Source organism: Anomalospiza imberbis, chromosome 12 (assembly GCF_031753505.1).
Source record: "Anomalospiza imberbis isolate Cuckoo-Finch-1a 21T00152 chromosome 12, ASM3175350v1, whole genome shotgun sequence".
Taxonomy (NCBI): Eukaryota; Metazoa; Chordata; class Aves; order Passeriformes; family Viduidae; genus Anomalospiza; species Anomalospiza imberbis.
In genome coordinates this window covers 13,619,408-13,633,939 of record NC_089692.1, presented here as the reverse complement: position 1 = coordinate 13,633,939, position 14,532 = coordinate 13,619,408, and the positions used below count along the sequence as shown (strand labels likewise).

The window sequence follows — 14,532 nt, the reverse complement described above, 5'->3', positions numbered from 1 at the left end:
TGGCATTTTGGTTCAACACATGGCTGCTTCAAAACAAACAACACCCACTATAGGAGCCTTTTTCTTCTTTTCAAAGAGCCAAGGACATTGAAGCTGTATGCTGAGGTTAACTTACAGAGCAAGGACTACAGGATCATGGCACATGGTATCTTTTGGAGCCTGTTTTGTAGCTGACAAATGTGTGTCTGGTAACTTTAAAGACAGGTGAAGGCTTCTGTGAGCCAGAGAGGTGGGGAATCTCCATCCTGGGATATACCTGATGGGTGCCTCCCTGCATAATCTGTTTTAACTTGGAAATTGTATGGTTTGTGCAGAGGGGTTGGACCAAAGACATCCAAAATCTTTTCCACCTAAATCTTTCCATGATTGTGTGCCTGATCCCACTGATAACCTGTGGAGTGAAAGGGACTGAAAAGAGCCTTATAAAACATGTGGAAATGTCTGCTGTGGGCTCTGGCAGGGAGCAGATGCCAGCTGCCTTTTCTCTTCTAGATGAATTTATTTTACTGGAAGCACAATTGCTTTTGCTGTGATGGACTTGTACATAGACTTGGGGCAAGTGGGAGTGTCAAGGGGGGAATTTGGGAAGGCAGAAAGCCCATGCTGGCAGCAGCCCCTGCCCTGCCAAGGGACCAAGCAGGGCTTTGGGAGGGATGTGCTGAGAAGTTCCTTGAATTGCTTCTGTCTCCAAGAGCAGCTGTTTACCTGGGTTATGAGCATAGTGAGAGGGGGATTCTTGTTGGGTGTACATCCCCAGGAGAGGTTATGCTTGATATCTGACCTTTGTTTTCACTTCCTGCCAGGTGTTCCTAGGCCTTGAAATTTTGCTGTGGGCTCAAATGAACACTTAAGTCAAGGAGGAAAAACGTAGGATTAGTTCCCAGGGAGACAGCACGTGTGCAAGAGTTGTGGTCTCTCACAGCTTTTGTGGGAGACAAACAAGCTTAGTGGGCCAAGAATAGCAGGACTGATGATGCACATTTCCAGAGGGTTATGTGCCTTCAGAGCTCTCTGCAAATGTCAGCCAGTTTGTCTGCTGCCCTGCAAATGCTACTTGCTGGGAAGGAGAAATCCTGCTTTCCCAAGTGAATGTTCCTCCCCAACTGCTTTTCAGCTCAGTTTGCCAGTGACACTGAAAAAATAGGCTGCCCTTATGTGCAGGGTTTGAGGATTGCACAGAGATGCAGCCCAGTGAGCTTGAAAGCGTGGAGGGGCTGGTCTGATCTCCCCAGGGTCACCTCTCGAGCTGAGGGCATGCGGGAACCAGCGTGTCCAGTGAGGCAGAAAAGCTTGCTGAGCAGTGGAGAGGAGCAAAGCCAAGGGACTGAAGGTGCCATTACAGCCTCAAATGTCCTTTCTGAGGGGAGATTTGCTGTCTGATCTGCTGCCTCTGTGTGGGGAAGGAGGGCTCTCAGAGCAGCAGAGGAGGGAGCCGTATTCTGTTAGCAGCTGGAGCCTTCCCCAGTCAGCTGGCAAAACTGTTGCTCCTTTTGCTCCTGGAGAAGTGTTATTTAACAAACTGGCTTCCCAATCAGCCTCATTGCTGGGCTAATTCCTGGGTCTGCTCCATAAAGAGATTCATAGCTCCCTGTGCAGCCCAGCTATTCCTTGTGAAGGTTTGATGTATCTGGCCTGGTTAATCCCAGACGTCTCTATATGGAGATATCGTTTGTTAAAGGAGTTCTCAGTGCTGGAATAGACCAGCCAGGAAAAAAAAACAGTTTCCAAACAGGTTTGGAAATCTCCGTCTTGTAGTCATAGGAAAATTAAACTGAAGCCATCTTTTTTGTGTTCAGCCCAGCAAGTTCTTGTGAACTTGTCTGAGAGAAATTAGCATCCAGTTCCTAATTAAAAAGATGGAAGCAGCAGCCAGGGAGGGTTAAAAAAATGGGATCTACCTTGAGGCTGTGCTAAAGAGAGACTGTAGACATTTGTGTCTCACTTCAGCTGATGGATGCCTCTAGAGGTTCCTGGTGCCTGGGCATAATTTTTACTTGCCCTCTCCTGATTTTTTTAGGGATGGAGGATGCTGAGGGCTGAAGGCACCAGCTGGATGGTCCATGCCTTTCCAATTCTCTTCAAGGTTTTTAGGTGGGTGGCTGAGGCAGGGGACAGGTGCTGTAATTTGATTGCAGACATGTTGGGCATCTAAGCCCACAGCAAACATGGAGTTTGCTCTGTGACAAGACACCTTGTGCCTTCTGTAGGACAAGACCCTGTTTGTAGGTAGTTGTTGGAGAAAAGCTGATGAATAATAAATTTACACCTTAATTTTCCTGTGCAGTATCATTGGCATCACAGTTCTGCCACAAGGCTGAGATGCTGCTTTCTCTGCCTTTCAGGACTGCTGCAGGCACTTATTTTAAAGGTAGGTTGATCTAGCCAGCAATGCTCAAGGATATCGACAAGATAAGGTTTGTCAGTAGCACATTTTGCTCCCATCAATTTAGCCTGGCGAAAGATGCTATTTTCTACTAAGAAAGCTGATTTTATATGTTGCTGAAACCACTGGGCTGCTTTCAAATTAGGCTAATTACAGAGAGAGGACAGATCAGTCTCCCTGTGGCATTCCCAGCAATGGGATGAATGCAAGTTTTTGCTTCTTTTGTGACTTTACCTTTTCCTTGGTAAATATGGAAAGTTGAGCTTCTGTGAGATTGGTCCCTTTGCCTGACACCTGGCAGAGCTGTAATTAGCTGAGTGCAAATTTGTGACCTTCACTGTCACCTAAGGTCCACCTCATGTGCTGCCTCTGGCATGGGAAATTTATTTTTTCTCTCTGGGAAAGAGGAAAATGTTTGGAGATGATGCGGGAAATGGGGAAGGTTTCCTCTCTGTGGCCTGCTTGCCCTGGCAGTCCCTGTGCTGCTTTGAGAGGGGAAGTTGCGGGGCTCTCTCTGTGGTGGCACCCAAGGACATGTGTTGGCTCAGGGACAGGGTCCGACAAACACCTTGAACGGAAGGGAGGTGGCTCTGTGTCCCTTCTCTTATGCTCTTGGTTTTATAGGACATCCCCTGGGTCTGCCGAGGCTTCCTGGAATCCTTCAGTGCCTGAACTACAGGCTGGGAAAGAGGAAAGAGAGATTCCTACAGGCCCCACTGGGGATCCCAGCTCATCTTTTGGTGGGGCTTTGCTCCTGGGTTTGCTGTGCCTGGGGGTGGAGGCATGCTGGAAAGGATTCAGGCATGGTGGTTGTTTCAGCCAGCACACCACTCTCTGCTGTTTGCAAGGACAGGAGGATTCCTGGACATGGCATGGTTCCCATGTGTTGGCTTTCCTGACAAAAGGAACTCCTATTTACCAAGATTTCATCTATTCCTACTGTTTATTGCCCACCTGAAATCCTCCTTGAATCCTGCTGGCCTTGTCCTTGCAAGAGCTGCTGGTTGTGCTCTTGCCGCGGTGGGGAGAGAGATGGAGACAGGATGAGAGCAGTGGCTGGCAGCTGACAGTTTCTTTTTATGTTTCCATCTGTTCCCTCTCTTCCTTTTTAATGAGATCAGGTGCCAGCGTGCACTAGGAAGACTTTTCAATGAGAGAGGAAGTCACAAATGGGGTACTCGGGTCCTTGCTTTCATCCTTGGCAGAGAGATGCTGCTCAAATCAAACCTGCACCCTCTTGAGCTGTTCCTATAATGGGAAACCAAAACTGTGCAGTGAGGCTGACAGCTCCAATCAGGTGGGTATGTCCTGCAGCTCAGCCTTGGAACTCAGAGATGCTTGTGCTGATGGTCACCAAGATGTGAACCTGGCTGCTCCTGCCCCCACTCAGGTGGCTATTTTTTAACCTTTTATAATTTATTTATTTGATTTTTTTTAATGTGGCTACTCTCTGTCTTCTAATCCCCCAGATGTTTTAAATGGCATCAGTGGCTGGACAAGTTTACTCTTTCAGGCCCTTGGTGTTTTCTACATAGCCCCAGTTGACCAGGTTTTCCAATCAACCACTCCAATTTCATGAGAAACTCTGCTTCTGCTTTATGTTTTGAAGGGTTTTCCCCTCTGCTTTTGAGGTGATATGTTTATTACAAAGCTGATATTCCATGAGTGGGGATGTTTCCCTCAAGGAGAATCTCAGGACATGTTTGGGGGTGGTTTTATTGCTGTCTCTTTATTCATGGTGGTTCTTGGGATGTGTGAAGGATGGGAAGAGGTTCAAAGGAAGAACCTGAGGAGCTTGTTTAACTGTTCAACTTGGACAACCTCTTTGTGGAAAATTACAATCTGTCCCTCTGCTCCCACTGCCAATATATGACATGATGGGAGTCAGCATGGAGACCTCAATCAGATAAAAGCTGTAGAGTCTGACAGTACCTCCAGGGCAGAGAGCAGAGGCTCTTCTAGGGGACGTACCAGGTGCCTTGTTTAAAAATCAGAAAGCCCTGTCTCATGTTCCAGCCCAGAATGGCTTCTGCATGGCTGTTTTTAGCAAAACTCCCAGTCTTTTAAGCAGAAGACATTTGGATACAAACACAGTCAAATATTTGGCTAAGCCAAAGGCAATATAGTAGCCCCTCCTTGAGCAATCCAGCCAAGTGCTTTGGGATTTTGCTTGAGTTCAATCTGCAATTGTGGCTGTTGTGTGGTTGTATTGGACCTGTGAAGGCAACTGCCCAGTGCAAGAAAAGCCATGTTAGGCTTTGATTTCTCTTCTTGGTGCCTGCTTCAGTTGGTAAGCTCCTTGCCCAGGAGTGCTGGTGCCTGCAGACTGCCCCAGCAGCTCTCAGCACAGCCCTGTGTGCTGCAGGGAGCTGCACCAGCTGGCTGGCAGCAGCAAGGACAGCAGCTTGTTTCTTTGGTGCTTCTCAAGTGATAAATAAACCAAGCTACTCCTTTCACAGAGCTGCTTCTGAACAGCCTGGTGCTTTGTAGCTGTTCTAATCATGCCAGGTGCTCCTGTGGGTTCAGGTTGAAATGCATGTCACGGGCTGCATTTGTCCCTTCCCTGTGTCCCACTTACAACTGTTGTGTTCTCTAATCTTTCTCTCCCTTTCTTCCCATCACAGAGACAGCTGTTGGTGTTTGGAAGTGCCCTGCAGAGCGTTTGGAAGTGTCCTGCAGAGGCACTAGACCTGCTGGGCTGGGCATGACCGACTTGCTGCGAAGCCAGGAGCCGAGGAGACCCGTCCGACAGCAAACAGAGCTGCCAGGTGATGCCAGAAGCTACGAGTCCAGCCAAGCTGTTGTGGATCTGGTTAAGCACAGATTTTCCTTAGCCTGGAGAAGTTGGAGGGAAGGCCTGTCTGTGGCATTTGGGATGGTCCTTGGGGCTGACTGTGGGATGACCGTGCTGTGTTCTGAGGTGTCACCATGAGATGTGCATTTCCAGAGAGCTGCCGTGTGCTTGGGCTCGCAGGCTGTTCTGTGTCTTGGTGGAGCAGAGGAGAGCCTGGTGCTCCCAGCCTGGGGTGCCCCGTGGTGCTGGGTGGGATGGAGAATGCCCTGGCAGGACCCTGCTAGCAGAGAAGAGCTGGGTGTGAGGGAAGAGACATTGAGCCCTGCTCTGCCTCTGTCATTGGGAAACACCACCAAGCCCTGGTCCTACAGGGTGATGCTGCTGCTGCATGTTTCTGTCCTCAGTATCACGGGGTCTCAGGTGGTTTGTAGCTGCCAGGAAACAGGATGCCAAGGCAGTTGAGATTTAAGTAGTGGCAGCCCCAGGAACAGCTATTGAATCATCTTGTAACTGCGCAGATATTGTCACCCTTGACATCTGTCCCTTTTTTTTTTTTTTGTTGAGGCTGAGCTCCTGTCCCAGTACCTTGCTGAGTCAGGCCTGAGCCTCCATGCAAAGCTCACCCATCTTTCCAAGGCACTGTCTCCTGGCTGGCACAGCCTTGGTTACTGCCTTTCCTAACCTCCATGTCAGAGATTCCCCTTGAACTGTGATTACCTTCTGGAGGCTTGTAAATTTTCTGTTGCAATGACATAAAGACAGCTGGCTGGATTAAATGATTTCATAGAACTGAAGAAAAAGAAAATGTAGGAGGCATTACACTTGTTGGGGCCAAGGATTTTGCTTTCTTTTAAGAGGCAGTGGAGATAATACAATCTATTATTTTCAAATTAGTTAACTGCACAGCTAATGTCAGGGTCTCTAAAAGGCAGGGATTTGAAATAGTGTCTTGATTTAGAAAAGACTACAGAAGCTTTTCAGTGTTTGAAATTGAGATGTAAATTAAGTAAAAAATGAGGAAAAATTATTTCAGCTCCCTGCACAAACTAACAAATTGATTCCCAGCATGGGAATAAAAAGGGAGAAAATAAACCCAAGGCTGTGTGTTGAGGTCTGTGCTACCAAAAAAGTAAATCTATGTTCTCCCTTGCAATGGGTGATTGTACTGTTCAGAGGAAGGCAGGGGAAATTTGGCTAAAAGGACCCAACATAATTTTCCTTTTATCTCAGAAATAAACTAACATAAACCCTGTTTGGAGCAAAGAGGGCTGTGGGCTGCTTCTTTAGAACTTCATAACTGGACCTTCTTAAGGTTGCAGCTGGGTAAGTGATCTTAGTGCAGTTATTCAGTAGGGAATGTAAATATTTTGATAACATCTAAAGTGATTGAGCATTGCAGTCAGTCCTTTCTTGAAGTGAGCACTTCATGGGTTAAAATGGGGGCAGGGTGTGCTCCCATCTGACCTCTTCCATCCTGTGAGCTGTCTGCCAGCACTTTCTCTCTGGATCCTCACTGCAGCCTTTGCAGCAGCTTTGTGTACTTTGCAAGACACCAAAAGTGTCCAGTTAACTCTGTTAACTGGTTTGATCTGGTGAGTGCAGCAGTAATGACAGGAGAGATGTTTCTGATGTGCCTCTTGCAACCCCCCAGGGTCTCTGGTTTTGGTGCTCGGGAGCCAGGGTGTGCCTGTGCTCTGAGGTCTCATCTCAGAGCCTGCAGCTGGATTTTTAGGGGATGCTGGCTTTGTGTCCTTCTAGCACTGCAGCAAAGGAGAGGTTAACAATGCAACGTGCCTGCCTGTTGCCCTTGGCTGTATGCTCATTTGCTTCTGCAGGAGGAGAAGAGCTGCATAGAGCCTTTCCCAGGGGATGGAGGAAGGATTTCAGCTTCCTGCACAAACTAACAGTTACCTGTGCCTGTAAAGAGAGCAGAGTTTGGAGCCTGGTTTGATCACACCCTGCTAGGACGGATAAGGGTAGATTTTCTGAAATGCTGAGGTGCCTGGTTTGCTTTTGTGCTGGGCTGTGGGCAAGTGTGTCCCCACTCTGCTTCCTTGGGACATGCTGCAGTCCTTGCAGGTGTGTTGGAGGCAGTTTCACCGTGTGTTTGTGTTCATTGTGTGCTGTCCCTGAGCTGCTGTTACTACTTTGAGACAAGGCACTGCCAGCCAGGCATGTCAGTATCCCAGCAGATGTGGGGAAGTGCAGCTGGTTTCTGCTACCCTGGGGCAGGGGCATCACAGCAGCTCCAGATGGGTGCTGAGCATTCCTTTGTCCCACTGCTGTCAAGGCTGCTGTGGTCTCTGGAAACCCCCACTGCCTCCTCCCCTGTCGACATCCCTGCTGTTGCCATGGTGGTGTTGGGGCTGCCTGAGCATCCCTGCTGCTCCTGAAGGAGAGCCACAGCCTGGCTGGCTGAGGGGATCCAATGTGTGAGTGTGGCCCTGCAGAGTGGGGAGAGTGGGGGATGCTGGTGACCAGCCCTGTGCTGGAGTGATGGTGGCTGTGTCCCTTCTCTGGAGGGAGGGTGGCTTTTGGTGCCCAGGTTGTCTGGCACCAGGAGGGAGAGCTTGGGAGCAGAGCTGAGTGGAGACTCCTGTATGTAGTTAGAGAAAATAAAAAGGCTAGGCTGCTCCAGGGGGGTGCAAATTACTCATAGCAGGTTCTCCAGATGTGCCCCATACCTGAAGGATAGAAAATAATCAGCGGAGTTAAAGCTTGTTCTGTAACACCTTGGGATTACACGCAGTGCTTTAGTATTAGAGCAGCAATCCAGTAAACACAGAATATTTACTTTTCTGGCAGCCAGTACTGTGTGTGTGTGCTGGAGAAGCAGGTATGAGGCTGGAGCCAGCCAAGGTCAGGCTCAGCAGTTGTATTCCTGCTTCTGCTTTTGGCTGGCTCCCTGTCTCCAGTTTGGTGTCTCTGAACTGAGTTAATATCCATGGTCTTCCAGAGACTGAAACTCCTTTGTGGGAACTGAGCATGAACACATATGAACACATATTCACTTTGACTGAGAAGCTTTAAAAGTCTAAGATTAAACCATCTTGGTTAGGATTTACAGAAGGTTTACAGAAGCATTTCAAGACCTCAGCCAATGCCCAGCCTCTCCATGTGCTGGCAGGTGAAGCAGCTGGTCAGGATGGGAGCATTGTGCAGCCTGTGCTGTGCACTGAGAGTTGATGCTGCAGAAGTGAAGGGATGGTTCAGAAAGGGAGCGGATGGGTTTTAGGGATGCTGGAAACGTCCCGTGTTGCATCTTGGGGATGCAGCTGAAAGGTGCATTAACAAATCACTGCATGTCAGCAGAATGGAGGAGACTGTTCATGAGCCAGGCAGTGTTCAGAAGTTATTATTGCTGCCCTAAAGGGAAGAGGTGAAGGTGCTTTTATTTATCCAGTACAGGTCATGGTGAAAACCACTCAGCTGGGAACAGGGTGCAGGTCCTGTACAGACCCTTTTTTTCTGCCTTGCCTGGAGCAAGGAGTCTCAGTAGTAGCTGTGAGCCCACAGCATGAAGCAAATCTTTCCTTCACTTTAAAGATGGTTCTTGTCCTTTTTTTTTTTCCCTCCAGAGACTGCTTATGCATTGCACATTAAATAGTCATTAGCTAAAAGACTTTGTAATCCAGGGAGCAGAGCTCCCCAGCCAAGGCTTTTCCTTAGCTCTTGAGCATCCAAGGTGCCAGCCTGCAGATCAGGCTTTTTCTCACTTGCATTCTCCTTGCAGCAGTCTAGGAGATGTAGAAATGACATTGTCTGGGCTGACAAGCTGGAGCAACGAATGGCTTGGGCCCCCTCCATCTGCCTGGCAGGGGAGGAAGGTTTGGGCTGGAAAAATACATGGTGAGTTCAGTAGCAGGGAGTGTGAGAGCAGGGTTGTTGAGTTTGGGAGTGGACTGAGGTACCAGCATCATGTTTGGCACTGGATGCTGAGGTGCTTGCAAGCCTTGTGTGAGTTTCATATCATTTCTACCATGCAATTCCATGGATATCCTTTCCAGCCAGCAGTTTCCTTTGCTATGCACCTGAGGCTTCTCTGACAAGTTCTCTGAGCATGAAATCTGGCTCCAGCTGTGCTCTTTGCCTGCAGCAGAATTCACTCCTGTGCTGAGCAGGTGAGAGCCTCCAAGGCTGGTTCTAAGGTGCTGGAGCTGTGGGAAGGAGCACAAGGAGGCAGCAGCCCTGTGAGTGCATCTCAGACCAGGTATAAGAGCTTTGGTGGGCCTCACCTTGACATCTGTCTCTAAGCTCTGCCTTCTGAGCCAGGAAGCATCCCCCACCATTCAGCTTCCTTTGCTCGCACTTCTGTCTTGCTGTCTTGAGTGCACAAGGGTGTCACAGGGTGAGGTTTCTTTGTCCCAACTCTCCAATTTACGCTGACATTGTCCAGGAGATGTTTTGGAGTGAGTCTCCACAAGCTGGCTAGCTGCAGAGCCAGTTATTTTTCCAGAGCTCGGATCCACCCTGATTTGATTGTAAATTCCTAAATAATGAATGCTGGTTTCCAAATTGAGTGTTCCTTGTTCCCTGCCAAGCAGATGTGAGGACTGGGTTTGCCTGTGGCCTAGAGTCTCCTGAGAAGCTTTTGTTTGTAGCATCTGTTGTGCCAAAAATGCATGAAGCTACCTGACAGCAGAGATGCTCTTGTCAATTTGGTGTCCTTGGCTGCTGTGTGTGTAAATGTGTGCCTGATTAATTAGAACAAGCTCATCAGAGGGTATTCACTGGGTGCAAGACCAAAGGACACCCCCAAAGGCATTGTCAGAGTTGTGGCAACACAGAGATTTGCCTGCTGTCCTTTGCATTGATATGATCAGGGTCCTCCCTGGGTGAGCAAAATACAAATTAAATTCTTGCTCTGTAATTCAGTGTAGAAAGTTCTTCCTTATGCAAAGATGTGATGGACTTGTCTGCAGTGTTTAAAATTAATTTACCTGAAGCTTGTGGCGCATTACCAAATGCCACTCTAAGGTGCACTTTGTAATACTGTTGCAGTCACAGGAACCAGCTGTGCCACCTAGAAAAGCAATGAAGAAATATGCCCAGGGCTGGGATACAATTCCTGACATGCCTCAGGAAACCCAGATCTATCACAACAGGGTGCCAAGCTGAAGATCACCAAGGACATCCCAGATTCAGCCTCCTCAATTCTCCCTTTATTCCAGCATCTACAGCTAAGCAAGGAGTCCCCACCATCACTGCAAGCTGCACAGCAATTTTATAACCCTTATAACCTTACCAGACTTATCCTTAGACCAGGAACTTAATTAAATCCTGCTGAGTATCACAGAGCTGTCTGAGGTGGGGAACATGAGATCTCCCCTCATGGGACAGGGGTGATGGGCTGGAGCTGTGCTGTGATGTGGTTGGTGTTTCATTCTATCCCTGCAGGGGAGATCAGGCTGATTTCTTAGTTCTGCTTCTTTCCCCCAGTCTGGGAGGCTGATCCGTGGAGGCTTTAGGGAAGTAGAACTATGGGGTAGGAAAGAGCTTCTCTCCAGGGCTAGAGGGTAGGGGAAGCTGCTAGACTGGGATGGGGGTGTGCAGAGTAGAAACTATCTGGAAATGAGCATTGTGAGCATGATGGACAGGCTTCATTTCAAGTGAAATTAAATTGCAGTTAGAAAATTGGAACAAATAATCCAGTTATTTTCAAGACCCAGTAATAAATCACTGAAATCCCGATTAATGTATTATTAGATTTCTCTCTTGAAAAATAGTTATTTCCAGGTTTAAATTCTAGTTCTTGCTGCAACATGTCCTGGTGTCCATAAGACAGTGCTGTGCTCTCATGTTTCATGTAAGAACAAAAGGAAACAGCAGCCTTGTGGATTACGTGTATAATGCTGTAACTGCTTTGAGAATAAAGGAATGGAATTACTGGGTTGCTTTTGGATGTGGATAAAACCTGAGGGGAAGAAAACGGTCGTCTTTGTGTAGACAATGTCTTGTTGTATAAAGCAAATCCACAAAAAAAAAAAAGTGGAGCAGAAGGAAGCAGGAGAGAATATAATCAGAGATTTTACTTACAGTCAAGATGCAAATAATTTTAGTTTAGGGTTGGTCTCCCAAGACTCTGAAAATAAGAAGTGTGCAAATGCATCTGTTCCTTGGTCCAGTTTGCTAGAAATGGAAGGGACATTATTTCTGGTCCACAGTGCTTAGTAAATGCTGTCCATGTTTGAGTCTTGTCAGTGCTTGAAACCAACTTTCTGGGGTTTTCTTTTCTTCTTGCCCTTTCTTGTACACTCACTTTGTGTGACACAGACAAAGAGAGGTGGTTGTCAGGCTGGTGGTTGGAAAAGGAATGATCCTGTTTACCTGTGCTTGTAAGACAAGGATACTAGAGAAGAGCTGCCACCAGGATAAAGTCTGAAGTGGCCCTGCTTTCCCATATGTTGCATTTCTGTTGGAGCTAATTGCTCATGTTCCTTTAATGGTTTCATGCTTTTATTTAGGCTGTTACAACTTCCAATGCCTATAGGAAGCCTTGAGTTTGGATGTTACTAAATGAAAATTAGGACCGTCATTCTCCATGGAGAAATGCTCTTGGGCAGTGTGGTAATTTCACGCCTGGAAGGAGTCATATTTGTTGGATAATTTTTGTAACCTAACCAAATTAGCCTTGAGAAACTATAGTTCTTAATCAGAGTCTTGAACTCTCTGCTCCATTAGTTAGAAACATCAGCAGAAACATTCTTGCAGAAAGGGTGGACTCTTGGTTTGCAATGAAAGAAAAGTGCTCTGATTTTGTCTGCACTTGGGGCAGCAGTGTCCCTGGGTTTGAGGTTGTTCTTAACACTCTCAGTCCTTAGGAGGGCCAGACTCAAAGTCACATCAGGTCAGCTGCTCTTGAAAAATTAAGCAGCCAAGTGATGTTCGCCTTCCTTCTGTACTCACAAAAAGAAGATTCTTTTGGTGGGAATTGAATTCTTGAGAATATTCTGAAGAGTTATTAAAGACAGCTTGGATATTAATAAGGATTTGGTTACTAATTACAGTAAATAGAGTTCCAATAGTCATGGGAGATGGGGGTGGAGGGAAAGGTGAGAAATGCTAGCAGGCTCTGGTGTGTCTTTGTGGTTCATGGGAAACAAGGTGGGGCCTTGTGTTCTCCAGTTCTGAAGGATGCCACAGCCTGGAGACACCAGTGTTAAAGCAAATTCTGTGTAGGTCTCCTCAGTGACCCAGCAGAGTTTGTTGTCAGGGTTCACTCTGCTACTTACCACATAGACAATGGTCAGTTCCCACACACAGGCACAGAGAAGTGCCCGTCTATACTGCATGTACAAAGGTACCTAGTGAGTGTGGTGAAATTATCTTCCCTTATCTTTCCCTTGAGTGTGGTGAAATTATCACACCAAATCCGTTTGCACTTCTCAACAGGTGAGAGTCCTCTGTCCAGTTCTGGGCTCCTCATTCAGGAAAGGCATTGAGGTGTTGGAGCAAGTCTAGAGAAGGGCAGTGAAGCCACTGAAGGGAGAAGAGCCAAGTTAAACCAATGTGCAGCTGAAGCCATGTGTGTGCTGCTTTCCATCCCCTTTGTGTGGCAGTAATTCCTTCTGTCAGGACAGAAGGACAGGTTCTTCTGTCCTTCTGCCTGGAGCTTCGAGAGACACAGCTGGTCCCAGCTAGAGCAGGTTCCAAACCAGCTGTTCTGTCTCATCTCCTGTGTGGAGCTCAGATCCAGCCCAGCAGTGGAGTCAGGGCAATTCCTCCTCCCCAGCCACAAACGTCCCTTTGCTGACTGGAGCTCCTTTGACTGGAGATGTTCTGGTGCTGGAACTCTGTCAAGGAGATCTCTGTGTTCTTCTGGGGAGGGGTCTGTGAGGCCAGACAGAGGAAACAAGTGCTAATTAAAAAGAGAGCACTGAAGCTTGGAGCCATTCCTGGGCACGTCAGTCTTGGCACAGCACTGCTTTCTTGCCTCCCTCGGACTCACCCAGCAGTGACATCCCCACATGGTGGGTTGTGAGTGATGTGCAAGGATGGAGTTAGGGGAGTTCTGAAAACTCCTCCCCACTCTCTGCAAAGGTCACCAGCTCAATTCAGTGAAACTAAAGAGGAAACAAATGCCCAAAGAGCAGAAATCCCCATACATGTCACATCAAATCACAGCGAAGCTAATGGGACAGAGCCACGTGGCTACAGCATGTGCATTCTGCTCTATATCATTAATTTACTGATGTTAAATATTTCAGCAGGTAACTTCCAGGGCTTCCAGAACTGTCCTAGTGGCTGTGATCACAAATTATTCATCACTGGCACTTGAACAAGAAAAGCCTTTTTGAACAAGGGCATTTCTGAGTCTCTTGCTTTTTTTTTTTTTTTTTTTTTTTTTTTTTTTTTTTTGCCTTTCAGCTGACTCCCTCTGCCTTCCAGAAGGAGATGTCTCTCACCATCAAGCAGAGGCCGGCCAGCACTCAGGAGATGAATCTGCCCCAGGTTGTCCAGCTTCAAGACAAGAGTGAGACCTCTATTACAAGGTAGCCTTTCCCTGCCCTTTTCCTTGCTGTTTGATGTGACATTTGAAGAGGGTGTGTGATTGTGACAGGCTTCCCTCCAGCTCATTGAAGTACCTCAGTGTCCAGGTCCTGCTGTCATTTCAAACTGCTGGTGGTGGTGGAGTTCCTTCTGCTGGGGGAAAGGCAAAGCATTTTTCCCCAGTGAGACACTGGAGTCCTGATTTGTGCTAAGTCAACACAAATAACCTCTGCTGAAGCTGGTGGGGTTTTCTGACGTGTAACTGTCATCCCTAATGAGAGAAGGCTGGAGGAGGACACAAGGGAATGAGATTGCCATTTTCCATTCTTCTGCTGAAATAGCCACCTCTTGCTTTGGTGTGGTCACTGTCAAATGCTTAGGGTTAAAGGGTTCCCTCCACAGTGGCAGCATTGGCCTTTGAAGGCTGAGGGCCTGTGGTGATTGCTCCTGATTTAACGAAACTAATTGCATTAAAGCTTCAGGAACAATGTGTAGGACCCTGATGGGGTGATAGATTTTGCAGGCTGCCAGCTGTAAAGGGAACTCACCCTGGGCAGAGGGGAGTGGATGTGCTTTATCTGGATCACTGTTTGCTGAGGGGTGTTTAAGGCTGCTTTTCTTAGAGGGCTGCTCAGCTTAAAGCACAGTCCTGGTGGGTAGATGGCTGAGATAGGCTGTTGAAATTGTCAGCAAGAGAGCTGTAGCAAACTGGTTAAGGATTGCCCTGGATAGCACAGGGGGCTGGGAATGCCTCACACAGATGCACAAATAGCTGGCACTGTGCTGCAGCTCCTCACTTCAGCCAGTTGTGACCCTGTGGAGATGCAGGAGACCTGCCTGTGTGTTTTGAGTGGGAAGAGTGCAG

At 47.7% G+C, this 14,532-nt stretch overlaps 1 long non-coding RNA gene across 1 annotated transcript; it reads left to right on the top strand.

Annotated features, from left to right (window-relative positions):
* The first annotated feature begins 5,043 nt into the window (after positions 1-5,043).
* On the top strand, positions 5,044-13,670 carry LOC137480979 (uncharacterized). The gene is made up of 3 exons (XR_011003226.1): positions 5,044-5,151; positions 6,408-6,500; positions 13,545-13,670. It is a non-coding gene; the product is annotated as an uncharacterized lncRNA (long non-coding RNA).
* The last annotated feature ends 862 nt before the right edge of the window (positions 13,671-14,532 follow it).